Source organism: Pectinophora gossypiella, chromosome 15, assembly GCF_024362695.1.
Source record: "Pectinophora gossypiella chromosome 15, ilPecGoss1.1, whole genome shotgun sequence".
NCBI lineage: Eukaryota > Metazoa > Arthropoda > Insecta > Lepidoptera > Gelechiidae > Pectinophora > Pectinophora gossypiella.
This window is the reverse complement of record NC_065418.1, coordinates 806,881-819,518: the sequence shown is the minus strand read 5'-3', so window position 1 is coordinate 819,518 and position 12,638 is coordinate 806,881.

Here is a 12,638-nt window from a genome sequence, read left to right as displayed (position 1 = left end):
GTTGTCTTAAACGTTGTACCGGGTCTTCAGCGCTCCCCATTTGTCCGGCCAAGTAGTTAATGCCATCTGCGGCAAATCTACAATAAGTCACGTCAAAAAAAAAAAAAATTGGAGAATGTCATTGAGCGTAACCTAAAAAAAAATAATAAAAAAAAAGTTTATTTAGGTAAAATCTACGACACACATATACTACATTTACAACATTAAAATATACACACATAACATTAATACATATTTAGCCTCGAACCTCGAACTACAGGGCAAATTATAACCCACTTAAACTAAAAGGTGAAAGCAGGGAACTCTGTTTGGAGTGCACTTATAAGTTACTAGCGACCCGCCCCGGCTTCGCTCGGGTGCAATGCTGAGAAAAAAAAATACGACATCACATTAAAAACCTCAAAATAACAGTATTTCTCCACTATTTAATGGATGTTATTATACATATAAGCTTTCCTCTTGAATCACTCTGTCTATACAAAAAACCGCTCCCCATTTATCCGGCCAAGTATTTAATGTCACGTCAAAAAAAAAAGATTTTTCGTAAAAAGGAACCGATTTTGAAACTAGTCTACTCAGTTATCGCGCGCGACATGCGTGTTGTTTCTCTCACCCTCCTTCCGGTCCCATTAGGGAAGATTTCCCGGATAAAAACGTATGTTCTTCCGTCGTGAAGGTTGTGAGTCAACCCAAACATCCGACCCTAATCAACCTTGACGTCAGAGCTACTCGTATTATTGTACCACTTAACGTCTCTCATTATGACGCTTATAATACAACAACTACCTACGTACTTAGCTACATTTGTAAATACCTACGTACTTAGGGTACATTAGTAAGTACCTACGTACTTAGGGTAACTTTGTAAGTACCTACGTACTTAGGGTACATTAGTAGGTACCTACTTAATTATGGTACTTTAGTAAGTATCTACGTACTCAGGGTACATTAGTAAGTACCTACGTACTTTGGGTAACTTTGTAAGTACATACGTACTTAGGGTACATTAGTAAGTACCTACGTACTTAGGGTAAATTTGTAAGTACCTAAGTACTTAGGGTACATTAGTAAGTACATTAGTAAGTTTTTGTGATAAATATGTGCACTGGGATTCGAACCTACTTGATCACATTAAAAACTATCTTATCTTCTTCAGAATAGAATACAATAGAAATTGTTCATTATAGGTAATTTATTATTTATTACATCTTCGACCGAGAGAAGATGTTCCCATAAAAACAACAATCTGGTAAGTATATAAAAATATAAGTTTAAAAACTATAACCCGACTACGGAAAATCACGCTCTTAAAAGTATGAAACAATAAAATAGGTATATTCCTCTGAAATTGTCATTTTTAGGTGATAGCCGTGGTAAGCGAAAACACTTAGGACTCTTAGAACAGATTAGCGGTTTTCTTTTTCTTCACTACATAGTATATAAATCAAAGTCGCTGTGTTTTCTGCCCCTACAATATCCCTATTCAAATTCATTAAAATTCAAATTATTTATTTCAGATAAATATCCATAATTATAAGCTGCGATTACACACGCTACGAGTACATTAGATTAGATTATTTTAATATTAAATTTAGTATTAAATTAATATTAAATTAAATTAATATTAGATTATATTAAAAAGATTACTAAATCTTTTAAGGGGCAATGTATACTTTTTTACAATAAGATTCCCATTGACATTCAGAATTTTCCTTTCAACTGTTTTAAGACAGTAGTTAAACAAAAACTTTACAAAAAAGGTTATTATAAAGTTAGTGATTATTTAGAAGATATGAATGCATGGGATTAACTGTCTGAGAACTGATATTAGGCAGCTAAATTACTCAATTGTATACCAATATTTTATGTTTATTTTTATTTTTTTAAAGAACGTCTAGGGCCCTGTGCCGAGGTTTTTCTTGCAGCTTCTTTTCCCCGGCTATACAGGTTGTGAGAAGCTGCAGTAGTTTTAGGCGGATGAGACGTTCGTTATGTAAAAATTGACGATTCAAAGTGTAACTATGTTACCTACTGAATAAAGATATTTTTGAATTTGAATTTGAATTTTGAATTAATAAAATTATAATTAAATTATACAAAATCAAATAAAATTAAAATTATCAATGTCCTAATAAATAAAATAAAATTAATATTATTAATAAAATTGAAATAAAAAACATGTACGCTTAAATAAATAAATAAATAAATCTTTAAAACTACGCAACGGATTTTGAAGCGGTTTTTTTAATAGATTTTCGTAGAATGATTCAAGAAGAAGGTTTATATATGTAAGTATAATAACATCCATTAAATTGCGGAGAAATACTGTTATTTTTGAGGTTTTTGATGTGATGTCGTAAATATCACGTATGTGATTAATTTCATTTTTTCCTCAGCATCGCACCCGAGCGAAGCCGGGGCGGGTCGCTAGTTTTGTATAAAACACACCATGCGTTTAGAGAATTTCTGTTACTGCCTCTGTAAATATCGGGCTTATTTAAATTTCATGCAGGCAGAATACATCACAATATTGTTATTTAAATTATTTTTACCACCTTTTTGTATTATAAAATATGTGTTCTCGCAAATACATAGATTTGATTTGGGCACACAAATAATGGTACACAATGAAATCGCCAATAGATACACTACACCGCACAGTAGACGAAAATTGGTGTTACTTGACCATTAAACGCGCGCTCCTGCCATGGTCAGCCGCTCGGCCAATTAGTGGATGTGAAACATCCATTCTGGGAGGCGACATAACACATTTGTTCACTTCTCTCGCATGGGTTGTAAGTTCAACGACCGACCTCATCAACCCTTGTTTCAGGGTAACTGATGAGCAGCCATAGGCCCCTGACTTAGCTCATGAAACGACTATTTGTACGTAATATTTTATACTTATTTTTTAAAGAACGTCTAGGGCCCTGTGCCGAGGTTTTTCTTGCAGCTTCTTTTCCCCGGCTATACAGGTTGTGAGAAGCTGCAGTAGTTTTAGGTGGATGAGACGTTCGTTATGTACAAATTGACGTTTGAAAGTGTAACTATGTTACCTATAGAATAAAGATATTTTTGAATTTGAATTGAATTTTAATAGTAGCCGGGACCGTCTTCTTAGCATACCCTCCGAAGCACTGGTCACACTTACGAAGATATTAAAGTCTTTCGGCCTTACAAATAAAAACTTACTATTCCATCCTTATTTCAAGATTATACTAGGAATAGTTAAACCTGGTATAAGCCGATAAATAAGGAGAGATAATTTAAAAAATCCGTGTGCAAACCAATAAATCACCATAAAATCACATCTGCCAATGTCAGTCAGTTTTAAGTTATTCCGAACTTAAACCAACCAATAGATATGAGACGTTACAGCAAGGTATAAGTTATTCCGAGTTTATTTGTAGAGATTTTGCTTATTCTTAGTTTAAGATATTCGGTATAAAATGTTACACCAGGTTTATTTGTAAGGTAAGTAGTTAGAAATCGCATAAAACATTTATTATTACGCACTAATTTATGAAACAACAAAAAGCAATAGCAGTAGCTTTTGGTGTGCCGCAGCCTTTAAACTTTTATTCAGACATAAGGTTGGTGCCTAGTAGTGACGTGCCTTTCCGAGAATGTTCCCAAAGTGGGAATGTTCTCGTTGTAAAAACTCTTTAATAGTAAGGATAGAGGCTGCTTGTTTCTTCCAATTGTTAAAGCTCATTTTACCTAAGTTTTGCGCCTTTTTACTAGCGGGAATGTTCCCGAAGTGGGAACATTCTCGGGAACGGCCCATCGTTGGTACCTGCCGCTAGATATTCAGCTCTGATTGAGTTTACTTCGTTTCGTTACGATCGCACTTATTAAAGTGTTCATTAATTTGAAAACTAGCTATTAAGTACCAATTAACGGTGATACACGATCTGGAAGTCCGGGTTCGATTCCCGATGGAGACAATGTCGAAAGCACTTTGTGTGACTGACTGTGACGCAGACTGTCTTTTTTTTGACGTGACTTATTGTAGATTTGCCGCAGGTGGCATTAACTACTTGGCCGGACAAATGGGGAGCGCTGAAGGCTCTCACCCGGCGACGCAGACTGTCCTTTGGCTAGGACATTGAAGACTGAATCAACTGATTGTCCGAAACAGTAAGATGATTTGTTAAGTTGACCGTGCTTCGAAAGGCACGTTAAGCGGTTAGTCCTGGGCTACTAGCTCTTAAACCTCCGCCAAGCTGTGTGGTGGAGTATGCATACTCCCCTCCGGTTATGTGCAATAAAGCGTTTTTGTATTGTATTGTATGTTTATCGCGATCTGCCCATTTCGGCCGCTCGTCGACGTACATACACGCATACATAAAATCGCGCGTATTTTTAGGGATGAGCAACCTGCGGGCGACACCACGACTTAATCCTCCTAGACTAAGCCCCTCAGTTATTTCCCCAAATCCCTCCTTCAATCCTAATCCCGGCCTTAAGCGATATCATAGAATAAGGAACAGTACCTACTACGTATAGAACTGCAACTCTCCGCTCCCCACCAGCGTCTGAGCTAGGTTTACCTTTCTAGTCTTCAATCGTACGTGCGTCAGACATCACACACACAGATGCGCGTGTACGATAACTTCTATGTGTAGTGTCCGTGTAAAACGAGGTTGTGCAAGATAGCATAACTTTATAAATAAATAAATAAAAAATCGTTTATTTCGGACAAAGTCCATAGAATGTTAGTGTAAAAACGACTTATAAACTAGTGTTAGTAAGACATTATTCGGGCGATCATAAATACAAACTTATAAAGTGTGAAGCTCCATCCACCTTTTTAGAAGGGGGGAGTCCCACCTATCACATAACGTCTTCAGGATACTGTTGGGGCTGGCTCGAGTTCGCGTGCCATTTGCAAAACTATTTGCAATCATGCGGAAACGTTGTGTGCTAGAAGAACTATGCCTCTTTGATATAGTTTTTTATTCCTTTATTGTCTATGTTTTTGATAATGACTTTGTCTTTTGTTAGCAAACTCTACAATACAACGTAAATATTAGTAACATACCCAGTTTTAATCAGTAAAGGTACCACAAATATCACTCTTATTAAGGAAACCAAATATTATTACCACAAAGAATACAGCATCTAGTCTTTCAGTTTTCGCTTCTCTCGACAATAATCGTCTTCACTTGTTTTTCTCTTCGTAGTCGCAGACGGAACACCCGCCAAACGTTTTTCTCTTAAAAAGTGACGTGCCATTCGGCTTTTTGGCGGGAAACGGGAACGGGACAGTTGCTTTTTTCATTGAATAGTCTAAATAATTAATACGAAGTGGTGTTTTGTGGTTAATGATCGCATTAAGTTAGTCGGAAGACATTCGCGAGTGTTATTATATTGGAGTATTCAATAAACAAAGTGTATCTGCCTATTTTCGATTCGTGCCAGGAAGCCGGTTCATAACTCAAAAGTTTATGAGGACTTTTGAGTTAATTCGTTTGGGGTTCGGAGTAGGAGTCTACTCCGAGGGTGGGGGCTTAGGTTTCATCATCATCACCTTTCATTATTTCATCAATCATCAAGAAAAAAATACGTAAGACATGGCTGTATGGGCATAGTTCCCTTTGCCTTACCTTTCGGGGAAAACCAAAACAAAAAAAAAGACGTGACGTTCCTTTTTTGAAATTGCCAAGTACTAGCTTTTGCCCGCGACTTCGTCTGCGTGGCGTGTTATAAAAGAGATCTTTGTGTGTGTGGGAGAAAGCTTAAAAATGCTTAATTTTATTATTTTTAAATGAGGTTAGAGTATAAGTAGCTCAGTTAAACAATGAATTGTTATTAATTTTTAGATTATTAGTTTATGATAATTTGGTTTAATATAAATTTTGGAAAGTACGATCAGAGGAGGCTAACCCTAAAATACCTATAAGCTTTCGTCTGGAATTCAGAGATGAGAATGTTTTTTTCATACAAATGCTTTTTCCCGCTAACTCCCGTTCCCGTGGGAATTTCAAGAATTCCTTTCTTAGTGCACATCTACGGTACCTAAACTACTTCCGTTCCAAATTTCAAGTAACTGAAGCCAATTCTATTATTCATTATGTTCATTCATTTGAAAACTAACTATTACCAAGTAACGGTGATACACGATCTGGAGGTCCGGGTTCGATTCCTGCTGGGGACAATGTCGAAAACACTTTGTGAGACTGTCCTTTATATGGCTAGGACATTGCAGGCTGAATCAACTGATTGTCCGAGAAAGTAAGATGATTCCGTGCTTCGGAGGGCACGTTAAGCCGTTGGTCCCGGCAATTAACTGTCCCGTTCCCGCCAAAAAGTCCCTTTGGCTTCTTCTAAAAGTATATTGCTTTTTTTTGCAAGAGAATCGGTTTATTATTGTTAGGTCGTCAATAGAAGTGTTTTGTATGAAGTGTCAAGGGTGTGGCAATATTCAATCCCCGATACCGACCCCGCCGGCGTGGTCGACGATTTCCCTCATTCAGCGCTTATCGCTATCGACCCACTAGGGTCGATTAATTCTTTCAAATATTTTTCCTCTCAGACGATGCCCTGAGCCGAGGTTCGCGCCCAACTGGGCACCCTCAGGCCTGTTGTCTTAAACGTTGTACCGGGTGAGAGCCTTCAGCGCTCCCCATTTGTCCGGCCAAGTAGTTAATGCCATCTGCGGCAAATCTACAATAAGTCACGTCAAAAAAAAAAGGCAATATTCAATATTAAACGAATCCTCGCTCCTCTAGCCACACGATTCTCTCCTAAGCTACACAATTAACAGCGCCATGTTCGTGTTACAACATAAATCATTAAAATACGTTAATGAAGGCCCAAAATAACGAGACGTAACTAAAACTGGAATATTATTTTGGCTGGTTTAGCATGAACTGTTCAATGCATGATTCACACATAACATAATCTCAGGGGGCTTATAAAGATCACACACACACACACACTTCATTTCTTTTTGACTTGACTTATTGTAATTAAAGCACATAATAACGGGTTCTTACCGCGTTTAAATGGGGATATGAGACTCCCGATATTTCGACACTGTAGAACTAACACACACACTGACACACTGACACGACACTGTGACTTATTGTAGATTTGCCACAGATGGCATTAACTACTCGGCCGGACAAATGGGGAGGACGGAAGGCTCTCAACCGGTACAACGTTTAAGACAACAGGCCTTAGGGTGCCCAGTTGAGCACACATTAAAGCAATAGGCTAGTTTCCAACTAGTCAAATCAGTTACTTTTTACTAAACGTCAAAACACGAAATTTCTATGGTATTTGTATGAAAAAGCACACTGTGACGTCATAGCAAAACGTGACATGTCGTAACTTATTGTTACGTTTTCATAATTAGAATTCATAAATAAGTTAAATAGAAAAAGAAAATGTTTTTCATTAGTTTTAGATCGGTCTCTATTTAGCAATCAGAATATCATAATTTCCCTTGAACCTAGTGCACGACCCATGCAATTAACCTAAAAAGCAATATTGCTATTTGACATTTGTTTGCATTGCGCACTTACTTTTATATTATACGCGCAAATGTCAAATTGCAGTATTGCGTTTTTATATGAATCGCTTCGACGTGGCGTTTTTAGCCCCCCGTGACTCTATTCCTTTCGGGGTAGTAAGAAGTACATCCATCGCAAGATGAATTAAGCATTGCATGGTTCGCTTGCGGATAATCTGTTGTTCTTTATAAATAAAACAGCTTATTGACTGCTGCACTGCTGGACGCAGGTCTTCAATCAATTAACCGGAAGCGGTATGGAGCGCTCGGCCGCGCAAAGGCCGGTCATAGGATGGGTGACCACAAAAATAAAGTTTTCTCCAGCTCCTCCGTGCTTCGGAAGGCACGTTAAGCCGTTGGTCCCGGCTGCATTAGCAGTCGTCAATAACCACCAATCCGCACTGGGCCAGCGTGGTGGTTTAAGGCCCGATCTCCCTATCCACCCAAAGGGAAGGCCCGTACCCCAGCAGTGGGGAAGTTGATGGGCTGGTGATGATGATGATGATGACCGAGGAAATTAGAAATAATAAATAAAATATCTTTATTAAATAAAACAGAGTTACAATTTATTTTTATTTTAATAAAGTAATATTATTTAATATAATAAAATAATAATAATATTATATTAATATTATTTTACATGATGATGACTCCTTTTAAACTACAAAGTCTGTGTTAGGAGGCATCACTCTTCACTCCCAGTTAGATCTAATAATATACTAAGTAAGGACTTTAGTATTCTGAAAGCTACGCGTTTCATTTTGTGTAAATATGTAAATATCCCTTACCTTTGCGTTCATTCTATTATTCCGGGGTTCGCTTACCTGACCTGCAGACATTGACTGGCCTGGTTTTACGGTTCCGTGGGTACCCAAATATGGGATGCTATTAAGTCTATCTGTATTATTATGGCTGTGTAGGATAGCTGTTCATAATGCAGTACTTGTCCCTACGCTGAAGCACGGTAGTGAATGTTGCGAATAGCAGAAGAAGCATGAAAGTAGGATTAATGCCGTAGAAATGAGGTGTTAAATTGAGTGAGAAACAGTGTGACAAAAGAGAGATGTGGTGTAAAAGACGATATAGTGAGTAAGATTGAGAAGGGAATGTTAAGTTGGTTTAGACACGTAGACCGGATGAAGGATAATAGGATTACGAAAGCAGTATATATAAAGCGAAGATTGGTGGTAGGGCTGGCAGACATGACACGACATGACTTATTTGAGTTCACATCGACCAACCACACACACGCACACACACACACGCACGCACGTACGCACGCACGCACGCACGCACGCACCCACGCACGCACGCACGCACCCACGCACGCACGCACGCACCCACGCACGCACGCACTCACGCACGTAGTTTAGGCTCCAGACTCTACAAATATTATTAATGTTCATGTTATAATATTATTGTAAATTAGTATAAGAACAGTGTTATTTGTAGAGGAAATAAATATTTTACTTACTTACTTACTTACCAATCGACAAAACAATATAATTGGGTATTTGACTGGGCCAAGGATAAATTATAAAATGCTAATCTAGAAATAGAAGCCAGTCTAAGATGATCAAAATTAAATTTTTTACTTTTTTATTTATTTAATAATTTTATTCATGAATAAAGTAATAATGAGTACGAGGTTTGGCCGCTTTCATTGATGACGTGACAGGACAGTATTTCCATACAAACTCCATGTAAAACTATCGTTTTGACGTTTCGTAAATCCCTCAATCAGCGCTTATCGCTATCGACCCACTAGGGTCGATTAATTCTTTCATATATTTTTCCTCTCAGACGACGCCCTGAGCCGAGGTTCGCACCCAAATGGCCTTCAGCGCTCCCCATAAGTCCGGCCAAGTAGTTAATGCAATCTGCGGCAAATCTACAAAGAGTTGTCAAGTAGACTAATCGATAAAATGTCTGTGACAAGATTTTATCTCGCTGCGTATGTTATACTGGTCCTTAGTTGTCCGCCCCGACATTGCTCGTCGTGTGAGCAAAGCCTTTGACCGTGTGCTCTCGGAAGCTCCCGGCGTTCCACTGACTTTGCCTTTCATGTGGAAAATAACAGATGAATCACCACTGTTTTGTATTTCTCATACATGTTATATATACATAACATGATTAAAACACAACAACATAACATAACATCGCGCCTGTATTCCCGAAGCAAAGATGGATAGTAGGCCCACACCTTCAGCTATACAGGGTGTTAGTCAAATTCAAAAATATATTTATTCAGTAGGTAACATAGTTTCACTTTGAATCGTCAATTTTTACATAACGAACGTCTCATCCGCCTAAAACTACTGCAGCTTCTCACAATCTGTATAGCCTAACGAAAACTTTGAGGGATGATTCAGACCATGATTCAGAAAGTAGAGAATTAAAAATAATTTAAAAAAATCAGAATTTTGTGACGGAAAATTCCACTTGATATTAACTTGAAATCACAGTCTGAATCATCCCCTTCAGTATAATTATTCGTTACGATGTCACTAACACCCTGTATTTAAGTCCCATGTAATAGGGGGCGAGCATACCTATCCCCATTAACCATGCACAAATTTCTTGAAACCACGTGATGTCAATTATCTATTAGATAAAATCTTATCTTATTTAGCCTATACGATCCCACTGCTGGGCAAAGGCCTCCCCTTGATTTTTCCACTCCTCTCGACTTTGCGCGATCTCCGGCCAATCCTTGCGATAAGCATTGAGGTGGTCACACCATCTTTTACGCGGTCTGCCTCGACTTCTAAGCCCGCCCTGAGGTATCCAGTGAGTAACGACTCGTGCCCACCGCTCCGGATGCATCCGACAAACGTGTCCGGCCCAGTCCCACTTCAGTTTGGCGGACTTTTTCCCTACATCAGTGATACCCGTTTTGGAGCGCAGTGTAGTGTTTCGCACACGGTCGATTCGTTTAACGTCTAGGATACTGCGTTCCATTGCTCTTTGGCAGACCTTGAGCTTAGACTTTTGAGATGCTGTCAGTGACCATGTTTGGGCACCGTAGGTTAAGATTAGATAAAATAAACCCTTTTATTTTTTTTAACAAACTTACTTACATATCGTCACCAAATAAGTGAAACCCACGTAGGTAAGCGCCTTTTTGAAATATCACATTCTAACTAAAAAGATTTTCTTCAACAGTCTTGATTTCTTTCTTGTACGTGTTCCTCTAGTTATTAAATAACTTGTAATATGATTCAATAGATTTGTTGCTGTTGCAGTGTCTTGTCATTTCTTCTCCTCAGCCATAACACCTTCCGAAATGACGTAAAAAAATGTTACATTGACCTTCAACAAGTTTATCCATGATAATAACGTTGAATAAATGATTCTGATTTCAATTAATCTCAATCCGGCGAAAAATTGAGACCACAATTTTTTACCTGAATTGAAACTAGTTTGTTTACTTTTTTGTGTTTATTGTCTGTGGTTTTGTTAACAAACTCACACTCGAATGTGGTTTACGAAAAGTCGCTACGTGCTAGCGAAACATCGCTTTAAAAGCATTGAGACCCGGGGACGAGTTTTTCATACAATTTTTCTGTGGCAAAAGCTTTCAACGCAAACTTTTATTTTTCAAAGTGCAATAGGTACCCTACGCTTCCACAATTTGCATGGTTCATTATGTGTAAAAGGCATTTGGTTGCGACTTCCAACGTTAAATGTTTCATACGCTACCATTAAAGAAAATTCGACGTTATGTTCATTAGATTTTCATCTCCACCAACCCGCACTGGAGCAGTATCTTATTATTTATTTATTAATGTACATTGAGGAGCTCGGTGGCGCAGCGGTAAACGCGCTCGGTCTGCGATTGTTGAAGTTAAGCAACTTTCGCAAAGGCCGGTCATAGGAAGGGCGACCACAAAAAAAAGTTTTCATCTCGAGCTCCTCCGTGCTTCGGAAGGCACGTTAAGCCGTTGGTCCCGGCTGCATTAGCAGTCGTTAATAACCACAAATCCGCACTGGGCCCGCGTGATGGTTTAAGGCCCGATCTCCCTATCCATCCATAGGGAAGGCCCGTGCCCCAGCAGTGGGGACGTTAATGGGCTGATGATGATGAATGTACATACAACATTACAGTATGGCCCAATGCGCTGTATGACGAGAAAACAATATACAAACTAATACAACAAAAATAAACATTGAAAGAAACAAAAAGGAAAATAGACTATAAATAATATGAAAAACACTAAAGGAAATTACTTATGAAAAGTAAATGACAGTAAATGACTTGTTTGTAGTATCTTACGAAAATTAATCTTCTATCGTGTGGATTGTGAGGTGGATTACCAACCCCATCAACCCTCATGTCAGGTGTCAGGGTTATTATTAAACCGCCATAGGCCCCTGACATGGCTCATGTAACGACTATGTACTTACATCATTACGTAATAACCGGTACCAACGGCTTAACGTGCCTTCCGAAGCACGGAACATCTTACTTTTGGACAATCGGGTGATCAGCCTGTAATGTCCTAACCAAACTAGGGATCACAAGGTGATTTTTGTGATTTGTCCCCACCGGGATTCCAACCCGGAACCTCCGGATCGTGAACACAACGCTCAACTACTGGACCACGGAGGCCGTACGAGAAGTAATGATAACATTGCGGCCTATTACATAAAAATATTGCTTTGAGCTATCTTACAAGTATCATCTGTTTGCAGTGGTAGTATTAAAAGAGAGTGGGGTTGAACCGGCGACAGCGGTTCTCATACAAAATGTGCGTTAGGGCCTTGCCTTACCCTCTTTCTTCTATTTTGTGATGATAACAAAACAGCGAGATAACAGGGTTTTATCTATGTAAGCGAGGAGAACCGATGGCCGCTGGGGCGGAAAGGTTCTAGAATGGCGACCACGTGTACAAAGTGGACCGACGATCTGGTGAAGGTCGCGGGAAGCCGCTGGATGCGAACAGCGCAGGACCGATCGTCGTGGAGATCCTTGGGGGAGGCCTATGCCCAGCAGTGGGCGTCGTACGGCTGATGATGATGATGATGATCTATGTAAGAGGAGTTTTTGGCGGGAACGGAAACGGGACGGTTGCGTTCTTCATTGAATAATCTAAATAATCAATAAGAAGTGGTGTTT